The sequence below is a fragment of the Podarcis liolepis genome, assembly GCF_965112155.1.
Source record: "Podarcis liolepis genome assembly, chromosome: 3".
NCBI lineage: Eukaryota > Metazoa > Chordata > Lepidosauria > Squamata > Lacertidae > Podarcis > Podarcis liolepis.
Window position 1 is genome coordinate 26,597,404 of NC_139557.1, and position 14,720 is coordinate 26,612,123.

The 14,720-nt window shown below is 43.0% G+C and overlaps 1 protein-coding gene and 1 long non-coding RNA gene across 13 annotated transcripts in view; one reads left to right on the top strand and one right to left on the bottom strand.

Moving 5' to 3' along the window:
• LOC310703501 overlaps nucleotides 1–6,052 on the top strand; it is a 419,307-nt gene extending 413,255 nt beyond the window's left edge. The window contains exon 3 of the long non-coding RNA XR_014524197.1: nucleotides 5,979–6,052. This is a non-coding gene — a long non-coding RNA (uncharacterized lncRNA). The remainder of the gene's footprint in view (nucleotides 1–5,978) is intronic.
• The window catches only part of DLGAP2 (DLG associated protein 2), a 399,875-nt gene that overhangs the window by 212,908 nt on the left and 172,247 nt on the right, over nucleotides 1–14,720 (bottom strand). The window lies entirely within an intron of this gene.

Here is a 14,720-nt window from a genome sequence, read left to right on the forward strand (position 1 = left end):
TATCAGGCAAAGAGGAGGCTGTATGTATCCACTGTTGGTTTTGTCTCAACCAAGTCATTTCACTCCTGTAAGTTGGCAAACTGGATTTTCTACCTATTGGCATCTCTCCATGCACCATCCCTTATCCCATTGTGTTCCAGAGGGTTGCCAAGAGTGGAGTTATATCAGGCAAGAGGACTAAGTAAGATGATAAAAAAGATTTGGAATGGAGAAGGCCATTCCAGGATTGTCAAAGTACTATAGAGAGTTAGGGTGACAATAACAGGCAGTGCTATGAGAAATCAAACATTTCTTAAATCACCAATTAGCAGTTCATGCTGGGACTGAGCATTACACAACAAAGGCGGCTGCCACGAAAATCATGAGCTCTGCATCTTCTGGTCCTCACCCACCCACCCCTGGAACATATAGTACAAATGTGTGATGTGGTATTGTCACATTGTGAGAGACCAACAATATGATGATGTCACATCAAACGTTTTGCTGCCCTTGGCGTTGCTGCTATAGGAGTGACAGTGGGAAGGCTTGAGACACCAGAGATGGCCATTAATTCTCTGGTTTCTGCAGATGGATGGTTTTCTCAGCCAGCCAGTGACTGTGGTAGTTTCTTCATTCCAGAAAATTACCTGTCTGGGGACAGTAGATACCCAAGAGACAGGGCTACAAAACTAAATCAGTATTAGCTCACTCTTTCTCTTGTTAGATCGTTTCAATCCATTAGCAAAATTTCTTTGCTTAATACTAATACTACTAATAATAATTTATTATTTATACCCTGCTCATCTGGCTGGGTTTCCCCAGCCACTCTGGGTGGCTTCTAGGAAAAGATTAAAAATACATTAAAACATCAGTTGTTAAAAACTTCCCTATTACAAGTATTGCAAATTTCCATATTTTCATCAGAAGAGAGCAAGAAATAAAGCCCCTATACTAACTGTGTAGGTGTTGAAAATTCCTTAAGGCATGATTGTGTTTTTATGAGTGTTTTTAAAAGCAAACATTTCCAACAATTAATCAATTGTTTCGTTTCACCATTAAGACAGACAGAGCTAAAAGCTATCATAGTGGTGGGAGGGAACAATATAACAAGCCAGTTGTGTAGAGAGGCTGGCTTCATACCACATTCCAAACTTTCCCCCACATTAAGTATTACATAATGAATAACAAGCGGAGTCTGAGCGATGCTAAGAACAAGGTAACGTTTAATCTGAAGATGCATGAGGTTAAATGGCAGGGAAGCAGTGAAAACATGGTAGAAACTAGTCAGAAATGTGCAGAGAAGAATGTGCCCAAATCCCTATGTGGGCAGCTTAATTACTTCACAATAACAAATTCTGAATACAACGTGGGAGAAGACAGCCATAGTGTTGGCATGTGCCACTGCATAAGAGTATAGAAGGTGATAATTAGGTACTTGATTTTACAGAGGAAGAAACAGGAAAGAAGCCAGTAGAGAGATATGATTACAAGTTGATGAGCAATAAGAAGAGTGCCCATGCGACGTAGTGGTTAGATGATTGTACTAGGGCCTAGGAGACCAGAATTCAAATCCCCATTCAGCCTTGAAGCTTGTTGGCTTGTTATAACACACCTCCCAGGGTTGTAGTCAGGATAAAATGGAGAGGGAGAGAACCATGTACACCACTTTGGGCTCAATGGAAGAAAGATGGAAAAACTAAATACAATAAATACGTAAATGAATAGTGAAAAAGCGAAGTGACTTTTTAAGAATACAAAGCTGCATTTTTATTTTTATTTTAATTGGTTTGGTTTGAAAAAGTACTCTGAAGTACTTTTGGTATGGGGCTTGATAGTGTTTTTCAGTGACAATATGAATGCTATCCAGGAGTAACAGTGCTGTCCAAAACTTATCTGGAAGAGTGTGCAGAGAATTACAGAAATTTTGATTAGTGATTTCCCCATAGGAACTGTTTTGTTTTTTTTGTATGAAGACGCCAATGATTTCAAAATTACCCAATCCTTTGGGGCTTAATATTTTAAAATGTACTTTTCTTGGCTGTACCCTCTAAGTAGTATATGTGTCACAAATCCTACAGGTGTTCAGCTTGCGGGCTGTACCAAAAATATCACCAACATAACTATTCATAATTGGGTATCCATAACTACTGCAGATATTTACAGTGCTCCTACTTTTATTCTGAAGCTGCTCTGTTTTCTCCAAGGACTCCTTCCAGCCACCTGACCAGCCACTTTGAAGTATGTTGTAAGAGCAGCAGCAGGGATCATTCAGTTTGAAATGGAAGTGTTAATTCTGTTACCAGTAAGTCAGCTAAGGAAGGGAGAGATGATGATGGAATTGTTGCTTAGCAACCATGAAAAATGACATGATCTTTGCTGAGGAAGGTGTAGTAAAACTCCAAAACCACCAACACAGTTCTATATCCTGAACAAGAATATATTTATGAAGCAATACATATATAATAAGAAGAAGAATTAAGTAAAAAAAATGTGGTGTCCTTTAGTTAGCTCAGGGTACAGTGAGTCAGCACAAAGAGAAGTTCTTAGGCTTAATATTATGCTTTTTTTTTTAGCCCATGCTGTGGGGTTCTGCAGTACCAGTCACGCCAGCCTCCTGGTGTCCTCATCCCAAGAATCAAACATTGCTTACAACATCTTAGCTTGCAATCCAAACTTCCACCCAGCTTTTATGGCGCAGCAAGGGCTGTGGCTTGACCAGTTTGGGCTGGGTATTCATCAGTATGCGGATGATACCCAGCTCTACCCCTCTTTCAAATCAGAATAAGTGAAGGCGGTGAAGGTCCTGTGTGAGTGTCTGGAGGCGGTTGGAGGATGGATGGCAGCTAACAGATTGAGGTTGAATCCTGACAAGACAGAAGTACTGTTTTGGGGGGACAGGGGGTGCGCAGGTGTGGAGGACTCCCTGGTCCTGAATGGGGTAACTGTGCTCCTGAAGGACCAGGTGTGCAGCCTGGGAGTCATTTTGGACTCACAGCTGTCCATGGAGGCACAGGTCAAATCTGTGTCCAGGGCAGCTGTTTACCAGCTCCATCTGGTACACAGGCTGAGACCCTATCTGCTTGCGGACTGCCTCGCCAGAGTGGTGCATGCTCTGGTTATCTCCTGCTTGGACTACTGCAATGTGCTCTACGTGGGGCAACCTTTGAAGATGACCTGGAAACTACAACTAATCCAGAACGCGGCCGCTAGACTGGTGACTGGGAGTGGCCGTCGAGACCACATAACACCGGTCTTGAAAGACCTACATTGCCTCCCAGTACGTTTCCGAGCACAATTCAAAGTGTTGGTGCTGACCTTTAAAGCTCTAAACGGCCTCGGCCCAGTATATCTGAAGGAGCGTCTCCACCCCCATCATTCTGCCCGGACGCTGAGGTCCAGCACCGAGGGCCTTCTGCCAGTTCCCTCACTGCGAGAAGCCAAGTTACAGGGAACCAGGCAGAGGGCCTTCTCAGTAGTGGCACCCGTCCTGTGGAACGCCCTCCCACCAGATGTCAAAGAGAACAACAACTACCAGACTTTTAGAAGACATCTGAAGGCAGCCCTGTTTAGGGAAACTTTAAATGTTTGATGTATTACAGTATTTTAATATTTTTTTGGAAGCCGCGGGGTATAAATAATATATTATTATTATTATTATTATTATTATTATTATTATTATTGCACAGCAATCAAATCCAATGCTGTAGTATAAAGGCAACGAGACCGGCTAAGGATCTGATGGATCTTAAGCTGGCTTAGGCCTTCCTGCTTCTGGGATGTCCTGTTCAGGGACTTCGCTGCTGGCATAATACATAATGCTAGTGGCCTTCCCACCTGCCTTCATGTTTGGCAGGTGGAAGGGAGAGGACCACACCTACAGAATGAGGCTTGCATGACTCTGGCAGGCAGCAAGCAGGAGGCTGGCTTAGGTGGGACAGCTGGACAAAGAGACATTTCCACTCAATGCAACCCCAGCCAACTCCCAGCCTGGCAGAAGGGAGATTTGAAATTGCTCTGCCTCTGAATCACATTTATTTTCAGAAGCGGAAATTTCTCAGAAATCAAAGCTAGCTGACAGAGTCTGAAAAACAAAGGTTTTCAGGAAGCCTGGGGGGTGGTGGTCCTGTTGAAAATAGAAACAAGAACACAACCACTCCATGTGATTCCCAACAGGTGCTGTAATGCTTGCAAAAATATCACAATACAGACGGGTTTAAAAGCAACTCCATTCATTCAGTACTAGACTTAAATGTTGCTAAATTGTGTTGCAAAATAATCTGCCAATCTTTTGAAAATAATAGATATGAATTTGCCAATGTGTCCTTTCATTTCAGTAGAGCAGCTACTCCTTTTGATCCAGGAATGCTGACAGCCAGGTACTTCAGAATGTCTCCAGAGGTCTTGTTGAAAGATTTCTTTCATTTTCTCTTTCATTCTCCTCATGACTCTGTCAGTCAGCAGTATACTGTTAAAAGTGTTTTATGATAATGATCTTCTGATTAACTCACAGGCTTGCCCAATGTAAAAAAAGGCAAAAAAAGAAGCAATGTTTTCCTAACCGCAATGCTGATTACTTCCTATAAAACTACATTTTGATCACTTTTCACAACAAATATGTCTTCTTTCCAAATTTATTTCTTTTGTGCTCCCCCCCCCCAAAGTTTCTTTGAACCACACACAGCAACTCATGAGGTGTTAGACAGACCTCATGAAGGGTTAGACAGGTTGTTATCCAGAATGAGATTCTGGAAATTTGGCAATGGAGATATAACAATTGCTCTCCCCCTTTGTGTGTGTGTGCACATGTGTGTGCAGGACTGGTTGTGGAGACCCTTGCCATGCACAAAGTCACAACATGACAACCAAAGGCTGTCTTCCGCCCCACCCACTGAGGCATGAGATATCTCTGCTGCTACATGCATAGGGTGGCCATGTATCCTACTTTACAGTGGGCAATCCTCAATCTGAAGAACTGTCAGAGGATCCAGGCTATTCAAAAACAAATAATAGCCACATAAGAGAGAGAAAGGGTGTTGAAGGTGCCTATAAACAGGTAGCACCTGGAGAGGAACACAGCTGGTTATTGTCTTCGCCAGTATGAGGAGAGATGCAGAATTTTCTATTTAAACTATAGTAATTTCTAAATCGGGAGCTGCTGGGAGATATTAGCACATGCTAATTGTATGCAAATCTGCACCTGCTTTCTTTGGTAGTATGATGTTGATGCACTGTCCTCTTTTTTGGTGATGCATACATGAAGACCCCAGCAGGAGTAGATACCACCTATGTGGGCATTTGCTGCACACTGGATCAAGTGGAGATACAGAGGCTCACTAGGCTTTGAATGACCTGAAGGGTGGGGGAGGGGGGAAATACTCTGACCTGACATCTGCCACTCAGCCGCAATAGGAGTGGGGCAATGAAAGCCTGCCTCATACACAGACTGCTGTTGTTCAGTGAGACGTGAAGAAGTGGCACTGGGAGAAAGGAGTGGAGCTGGCTCAGCTTGTTCCCTAGGTTTCTTCAGCATCCTGCCTTCCACATGCAAACTTTTAACTATAAACTTATAAATTCCTTCCCAGCTCCAAATATGGGAACCATATTAAGCCATGTCAAGGTCAGATAACATGGTGCTCAAAGGAAGCAAATGAGATTGGCATGCACAATAAACCACGGCAGAAAGGGAGGTAGGGCAGGTTGCTCTTTGCCAAACTCGGGCGCAGTTGGCCTATATATCCAGGTGGCAGACCGTAAGGAAGACTTCTCCACTCTGATCTGCTGCCCAAACCCTGCCACCAAGCTGCCCTTGATTGGGCAATTCAAAATTCTTAGAAGAAGAGGAGGAGGAGGAGGAGGAGGAGGAGTTTGGACTTGATACCCTTCCTTTCACTCCCCTTAAGGAGTCTCAAAGCGGCTAACCATCTCCTTTCCCTTCCTCCCCCACAACAAACACTCTGTGAGGTGAGTGAGGCTGAGAGACTTCAGGGAAGTGTGACTAGCCCAAGGTCACCCAGCAGCTGCATGTGGAGGAGTGGGGAAGCGAACCTGGTTCACCAGATTACGAGTCCACTGCTCTTAACCACTACACCATGCATGGATCCCACAACACTCAAAGTAATTCACAGTGAAACATTTTCTCGTGCCCCATTGAGTTCAACAGGAGAGAGTTTAAACTTAACTTTAAAATTAAGAGCAATGAGCTAAAATGATTTCAGCGTTGGGTGCATCATGCAATTATGATGTCTGTATCAGTGCTGCAGCTCAAAACACCACATGCAAATAGGCCGGATTCCTCTTTCTCACTCATGCCCTGCAATAAAGCTGAGCTCTGAGGGCAAACAAGCCCAGGAGGGCAGCACCCACTCTGTAATAAGGATGACACAGTTGATCAAACAACTGCTAGATTCCTCCGAGAGCCATGTGCTGCACGTTTCATTCATCACCACAGTGCCCAAGCCATTAAGAGCTCAAGGGCAACACTGTCAACTGTCATACTTGAAGGAACAGGAGACTTGTGGCGTCGTCATGACTACAATGCCATGGACGCAAGGTAGATTTGCTGGAAGGTAGATGAAGGTTACTGTGTTTTGAGCATGTTCTCTAAACAAAAGGAGGAACTCTGAAATGTTACAACTCTAATTTTTATTTGTATTCTTTGTTTCAGGTATTTCTTTTAACTTGCTTTTACGTCCATGCCAAATTCTCAAAGTGGCTAAAACTGTAAAACACACACACACACACACACACACACACAAACAAACAAACAAACACACAATTTATAATATCCATATCTTAAATAGCAGTAGAGCAACATTAAAGTACCACACTTGGGATGAAAGAGTGATTAAACCATTAATTTCCAGTAGCTGTCTGCTGAAAGTGAGAAGTTAAAATCCCTGGACAAACTTGAACTATGTGCTGCCACTCCTGAAAATCTCACTACTTGGGCACAGGAGTATATATGTAACAATACACACACAATATGACTGTTTACACCACAGTGACTTCTGGACTTTAACTGAAAGGGTTTTATCTATTTGAAGAGGATGCTGGAATATTTGCCCAGAAATTTGGCATCCAGAACAATATTTTCTATAAATATTTCGAACACTAACGTTAAGTCATTAGGCTTTTAATACATGCTTTGCCCAAATGCTATAGCATGCATGTATAAAACACTATAAATCTGGGATTTATAGCAAAATGTACATTTCAGCTTATACTATCAATGCCATTATTCATAGGCAACTATAAAGAAAAGACTCGAGGTTAACCTGTCATGGCAAAACAGAACAGTTAACCTGTCATGGCAAAACAGAAGTCAGTTACGCTCTCTATATACAGCAGCTCTAAATCGCTACTCGTTATCCTTTATTTCCTCATTTAAAAACAAAGTGCTAATCAGTCACAAGATGCATCAATGCACAAAGAAGTCCAAAAAGCTGTGCACCTAAAGAAAAGTTACAGTAATGATGGGCAAGTTTTGATCATGAATTCAGAGGGAACATTTTAATTTGATTCTGTAATCCAGACATCCTTTTTGAGTAAGTTGTTTCCATCCACTGCAGATTGTCATTGTCCCAGTAACACATGGCGATGCCTATCTGCATTATAAAGTAAGTAACTTTGGCTGATATTAAGGCTGTGGAGGATATGTGGCTGCTACCAAAAAGAGCAGCCCCAAATCTCTTTATCCTTATTTCTCTTCAATATCTAGTAAGTCAGCTGCATCGTCCTGCACTGCAGTGGGTTGGACCCAAACGTGGGTCTCTAGCTGTTTGTTTGGACTACAACTCCCATCATCCTTTGCAGACAGGACTAGTGGTCAGGGATGATGGGAACTGTAGTCCAAAAACAGCTGGAGACCCATGCCTGAGAAACTTTGGACTAGATAATCCCTGGGGCCTCTTTAACTATATTTCTATAAATTCTGTAACATTACACAGAGACAGCCTTACCATTAGGCACAAAGAGGTGGCTGCCTCAGGCAGCAGATGTTGGACGGGCGACACAAGGCTCCTATTTCTGGTTTGCTTTTAGTATCAAATTTACTCGGATTTTTAACACAACAATAAACAATAGCTAGATACAAGTATAAATAGCTAGATACAAATGCGTAGGTCTCCACAGGAATAGAGGCAACCCAAAATTTATGAACAGCTGCCAAAGATGGCAGCCACTAGAAAAGAAGACACCACACTAGCAATTCTGCTCTACCTGCACTGGTACTCAGGCTTAGGAGCCAGCCCAGAGCCATTAGGTACATATGAAGGCAGCTACTGGCAAAATGTAAGCAGCCTGTTGTCTTCCATTTTCAGACTTAAGTGAATTTATGTCAGCGACTGAACTGGAAACCAGTACTGCCTATTTAACTACGCTGAAGCATGAGATAGCTCTACAATGTGGGTGTAGAGTGTCACCACCTAATTTCCCCCCCAATCTTCCAATCCATAATTAAAAGTGGATAGCAGTGACATCTCTTTGAAAAATACACGGTGGTTGGATTATTCCGTAGCGGCTCTGCTGTTGCCAGTGTCAGTTTCTCAGCACAACATCTATTACACTGGTCCTTCCAATCTTCCCTCTTATTTGTTTAACTGGTATGTTAAATAAAAGGGCCTCGGATCAAAAAGGTAGCCCAGTGCAGATGTGATAGAATTAAAAACTGACCGCAACTCCAAAAATGGAAGAAATGTTTAAAGTCCAAATCCAGCTGTATTAGTCAGATGCCCCCATTAATTTGATGGGGTTTGGGAGTGGAAAGAGAAATAATTTCCTGACAACCCCTTTCTCAAAAACTGGAGCACAGTCAAAACTAGATTGTTTAGTTTTTCCTACTGAGGAAGGAGCGATGTAGGTACAAATGATGTCTGCTTGAAGATCAGGGTAGATAGTGTGTACTTTCAAAAAGATTTGATAAAACCCCTCATCAAAGACTCCCGAGTAACCCTGAACAGTCATGGAATAAGAGGACTCTTGTGGGTCAGATCCTGATTAAATAGTAGGAAACAAAGATAAGAATAAATTGAGAGTTTTCACATTTGAGGAACGGAAGAGGATCAACATTGTTAACTGTACTTTTGAAGTTGTTTATAAATGACCTGGTAAAGGTAAAGGTAAAGGGACCCCTGACCATTAGGTCCAGTCGTGGCCGACTCTGGGGTTGTGGCGCTCATATCGCTTTATTGGCCAAGGGAGCTGGCGTACAGCTTCCAGGTCATGTGGCCAGCATGACTAAGCCGTTTCTGGTGAACCAGAGTAGCGCACGGAAACGCCGTTTACCTTCCCACCAGAGCGGTACCTATTTATCTACTTGCACTTTGACATGCTTTCGAACTGCTAGGTTTGCAGGAGGGACCGAGCAACGGGAGCTCACCCCGTCGCGGGGATTTGAACCGCTGACTTTCTGATCAGCAAGTCCTAGGTCTGTGGTTTAACCTACAGCGCCACCTGCATCCCTATAAATGACCTGGAGTTAGGGTTAAACAGTGAGGTGGCCAGATTGGCTGATGGCACCAAGTGGTTGAGAAGTGGTGAAACCAAAAAGTGATTCAGAAGGATCTCTCCAACCTGGGTGAATGGGCAGTAAAAAAGTGAATGAAATTCACTGTTAAGCAAGTGTGTGTGATGCATATTGAGGCAATTCCTCCCTCTAATTTTATTTATACGCTAATGAAGTCTGAACTGGTGGTGACTGACCAGGAAGGAGACTTTGGGATCATAGTGCCCAGCATGCTGAAAATGTCGATTCAGTGTCTGTGAGAAAGGAATGATTAGGAAAGGGACTGAAAAAAGTTTTCAATATCGTAATGCCATTAGAAAAATACTTGGAGCTACCAGAAGTATTTGAGAAACACATATGGCTAGTAATGTAAAATATCTGAATATATATGAAGCCACTGAAAAATAATCGGGCAGTTTAAAAAGAAAATCTAAGGGGAAGCAGACTTTTTGTAGGGGGTGGGGAGAAATGAATTATGTGTAATGATTAGAAGAAATAAGCTGTAATAAGATACATTCAGCCACAACACAATTCAAAACATGGAAAAACTAGGTCACAATGGATTTATTGCAGACCATTTGATGGCTTTTCAAGAAATTTTGGAACAACCTTTAACAAATGGACTGAATGAAATATATTGAAGATGGATTATGCCACAGTAATGGACACTGAGAGAAAATAGTTTCAATACATAAAAATGAAAAGATAAGGAAAACATAAATGCATATAGATCTATAACTTTATTAAATTTTGAATATAAGGTTTTAACTAAAACATTGGCAAATAAACCAAAATAAGATTATCCCCAGATAATGGTGATCTAACAGACTGTATTAAAGCAAGATCTTTAACAATAAATAACAGAAGAATGCTTAATATTATTGACTGTATACATAAAACATAGGCACTGTGTTGTTGTTTTTTAAAAAAGGATGCTGAAAAGGCCTGTGATACATTAGAAAGGCTACTGACAGTGAAGGTTATGTTCTTCCTCTACTATTGGAGGCTGTCTTTCCATACTGGTTGCTTGAAATTGCTTATGGTGAGAGTGTTGTTGCATTCAAGTCAAGGCATCATCTGGCTTGCCATTATAAGAAGAGGATGCTGGACTGGATAGGTCACTGGCAACATGCAGCAGGGTCTATTAATATTCTTAAAAGAGCGCAGTACAGAAAAGCATGGTTGCGTCTCGAGGCCCCAAGACCAACCCCCCAAATAAATACACACAGACACTTATATTAGTTTAAGTTTTTGGGCAAATTTTGGCCACAACTTTATTGAAATACAATCATGTGAGCGGTATTGGCTTAGGCATTGACTCCCCACTATAACTGACTCTACTATAACTGACACTCAGGCTGATCGTCCAATGGGGTAAACCAAATGAGGGAGCAAGGTCGATGAGGACCAACCTAAGCTCACCCCTGAGTTCTTGTGGTCCTGGCATGGCCTTAGCCCCTCAAGCAGACTTTGGACGAGATCCAGGACCCCCAGATTCCTTTAACGGAATACCCAATTCCTGGAGAGGCAGGTGATGGCCGCACCTCCCCTCCCCACACTCCAACTGAGCCAATGCCTAACCGCCACCTTACAAGTTGAGACGATTTGCTAAGGGGTAGGCGAAAACCAAATGGCTAAAAGCCAATCTGTCAAATGGAAAAAATTCCTACCCAGCCCCTGTTCCAAAACAGGCGACCCAAACCAAAGAAAGGCCAAGCGACTCTACCTAAACTAGGGAGGGTGGGCGGGTGTTCAGCTGTGCATATGCAAGTGCCCCACTTGCATCACACTGCTGCTTTTAAAGCCCCTGGGATCACACCACCTACTGGCTATTGGCTAAAACAGCCTGGCATGATCCCAGGGGAATGGCCAGGACTTCCTGCTCCTCCCCCCTCCATTTTAACCCTGTCAGGTGAGCTCTTGGGTCCCGAAAGCAACCAGGACCCTCTGTTATGAGGATCCCATTTATATGGATAAATGGCATAAGGATTTACCTTAAGAATTCTTATTTGGCTGGGAAAAGACAATTTATTTCATAGCAGAATGAACCTGAATTCACCTGAATAAGTCTGTATTGTCTTTAGAGTGCTGGTTAATTCAACAAAACTAAGAATTCTTGTCAACTTCTGTTGTCGGCTGGGTTTGTTGTCCTCTGAAAGTTTTCTAGCAAATAACTGGTTCCTTTTACTTTGTATCCATCATGGTTTGGAAATATGACCAAATATGACCAGATCCATAATGTTTGACAGGTGTAAATAAACACATTCTGAAAACATCTTATAATTTCTCAGCGTGTGTTTCATTAAATGGTGTCTCCTAATGGTTTTCTTCCATATTTGACGAATGAAGACAAGCTAATTGTATTTACTGAGATGTCACACTGTATGTTTTGACACAGGTTTTCAGGCTGAAACATCTTTCACTCTGTCGTCCATTTAGTATTTTGCTAAGTCAGTCATGGAGAAGGAGAACAACTTTGGTCATGTCGAAGAAGCACTACAAAACCAACACTTTCCCAATTACCACATTGCTGCTACTCCAACAGGCAGCAGGTCCCAGTTTCATATGACAGTCGCTTCTATAAGACTTGATGCAATATTTTATCTTGATGCAGATGTAATCAAAACACTTGATTACTTTTTTCAGGACACTAAGCTAATCTGAGAGTTTTCTTTCAGCAGGATCATCCTTTGGGAAAGTGTTTTGGGGAATTGTTCCAAGGAAGGAATCTACATCAATACCATTGCACATGGCTTTATTAGCAAAAATCCATCACCAGTGCGGGCTTATCTTCACAACCTTTACCAGATGAACCCATGTGTTCCTCTTCAATTCTGGCACAGTTTCCCACAGCTGATGCCACAGCCAAAGCGATCAGTGAAGGACTCTGTGTACAGCAATCTACAAAGAACTGCTTGGTCAACCTCCTAAAGCATTTTAAAAGGTTGCAAAAGTATGCTTATATAGTGCATGTAAATGATCTATTGCTAGAAAAAGCAAAATGAGAGGTTTTGCAATTTCTGCAAGGGAGGAGCCCAGGGTTTGGCTGCCTGAGTGTTTTAAAGAATATGTAGTACTTTTATCAGTTTTTTAAAAATAAAAATAAATACCGTATTTTTCGCCCTATAGGGCACACTGGCCCATAGGGCACACCTAGTTTGGGGGGGAATAAAGAAAAAAAATTATTTCCCCACCCAGACGCAGGGCTGGGGTGGGGGAAGCCCAAGCTTCCCCCGACCCCAGCCCCCAGAACAGGCTGCTATCCGCAAGCCTTGGGAGCCCGGGGGAACTCCCGCTGGGTTCCCCAGGCTTGCAGATATCTGCCCGAAGCCCGGGGCGCGCTGCTCAGAGCGCCCCAGGCTTTGGGCTGCAGGCTGCTGTCTGCAAGCCTTGGGAGCCCGGCAGGAAGTTGCACCGGGCTCCCAAGGCTTGTGGAGAGCTGCCCGAAGCCCAGGGCGCACTCCGCTGTGCTCCCCGGGTTTCGGGCTGCGGGCTGCTGTCCGCAAGCCTTGGGAGCCCAGCAGGAAGTTGCACCGGGCTCCCAAGGCTTGCAGAGAGCTGCCCGAAGCCCAGGGCGCACTCCGCTGTGCTCCCCAGGTTTCGGGCTGCGGGCTGCTGTCCGCAAGCCTTGAGAGCCCAGCGGGAACTCCTGCCCGGCTCCCAAGGCTTGCGGATAGCTTCCTGAAGCCTGGAGAGCAAGAGGGGTCGGTGCACACTGACCCCTCTCGCTCTCCAGGCTTCAGCAAAATCCTGCATTCGCCCCATAGGACGCACACACATTTCCCCTTCATTTTTGGAGGGGGAAAAGTGCATCATATAGGGCGAAAAATACGGTAAATAAGCTGTGCTGAACTAATTGTTCTTCCACTGTTTTATTGTATTGCAACTCACCCTGGGACCATGTGATTGGGAAGGTGTAGGCTGGAAATTTTCAAAGAAATAAATAAGGCTTCCTAAGAAACAGCATCTCCCTAGGATTAGAGCATTACTATCATTTTACAGAAGATGTCCTGGCTAGAGATCTAATGATATACTAGGCTGAGCTAAATGCACAAAAGGCATCTGTTGATTGTCATATTCCTTTCCACATTTGTCAGTGGAAAGCAACTGTGGCTGGGAAAATAACTCTATAAAAACAAAACAAACAGAAGGAGAGGGACTGAACTGGAAGACCTATTTCTACTCTCCAAATGTCAAATATTGTCTGCATAAGTATAACAAGAAGAGCATTTTGGCCTTTTACTGGCTATTACCCTCCAGCTGCTCTGTGCTTCTGCACTGATGCAAAGCGGCCATTAACCTGGTTTACAGAAGCAGTTATGCCTGGTTTACAGCCGCTTTGCGTAGACAGGAAAGAACAAAATGGCACAGCATACTAGCAACCGAAGCCCTCTAAGATTTTTTGGGGGGCAAGTAATTCATAACGCAACAGCCACAACCATTTTACTTAGTGTCTTTGTGACACTATGATGAGCCAAAGATTTTGAAGGGTGGGCGGAGGAGAAGGAGAATAGTGCTCTGGGTCTCCTTGACGGATGAATCGAGGGAGCTCACAGGCTTGAATTCAGCACGTAATTAATATTTCACCTCAAAACTATAGACTTGGTCATTGTAGATTTGAGTTGTTTCCTTGAAGCATGATCAAAGGAAGGGCTGCTGGGAATGAATAATCTCTGAATGCTGTAATCTCTCCAGGGCATCTTTTATGCCAGCAGTAAAGCAATAAAATGAGGGACATGTCTGCTGTTGGGCCCAGCTTGCTAATAAATGAATCGAAATTCTGAAGGCAAAAAATAATATAAAAAAAATAGCAAGAGCATTTTTTTTAAATTAAAAAAGAAAGATGTGGTACATAGCAGAAATAAAAAGGCAGTCTGGACAGAGTAAGAAAATCCTGTTGTGCCTTGTCTACAAGTTTAGTAAACCATGAAAAGGAATACCTAACTAATCTCATGCATCCACCTCCTATGAAACAAATATTACCTTTTAGTGCTGAAAACTTTGTCCAATCAAACAGACTTGTCTGAGTTTCAGGGCAATATCTGTGCTCTAATAGTAACACAGATGTATCATCTGCATAGACTGGCCAAATCATTTCAATTCTGTTGCACTCAGGAATTTATGGGCTGGGTTTTTGTTTTGTGCACCTCAGAGATTTTGAAGCCTAGGTGAACTTGTTGCATAGGAGGAATCTGATGCAGTGCATGTTCAATGAAGAGCACAGAGGCATGGCGATGGA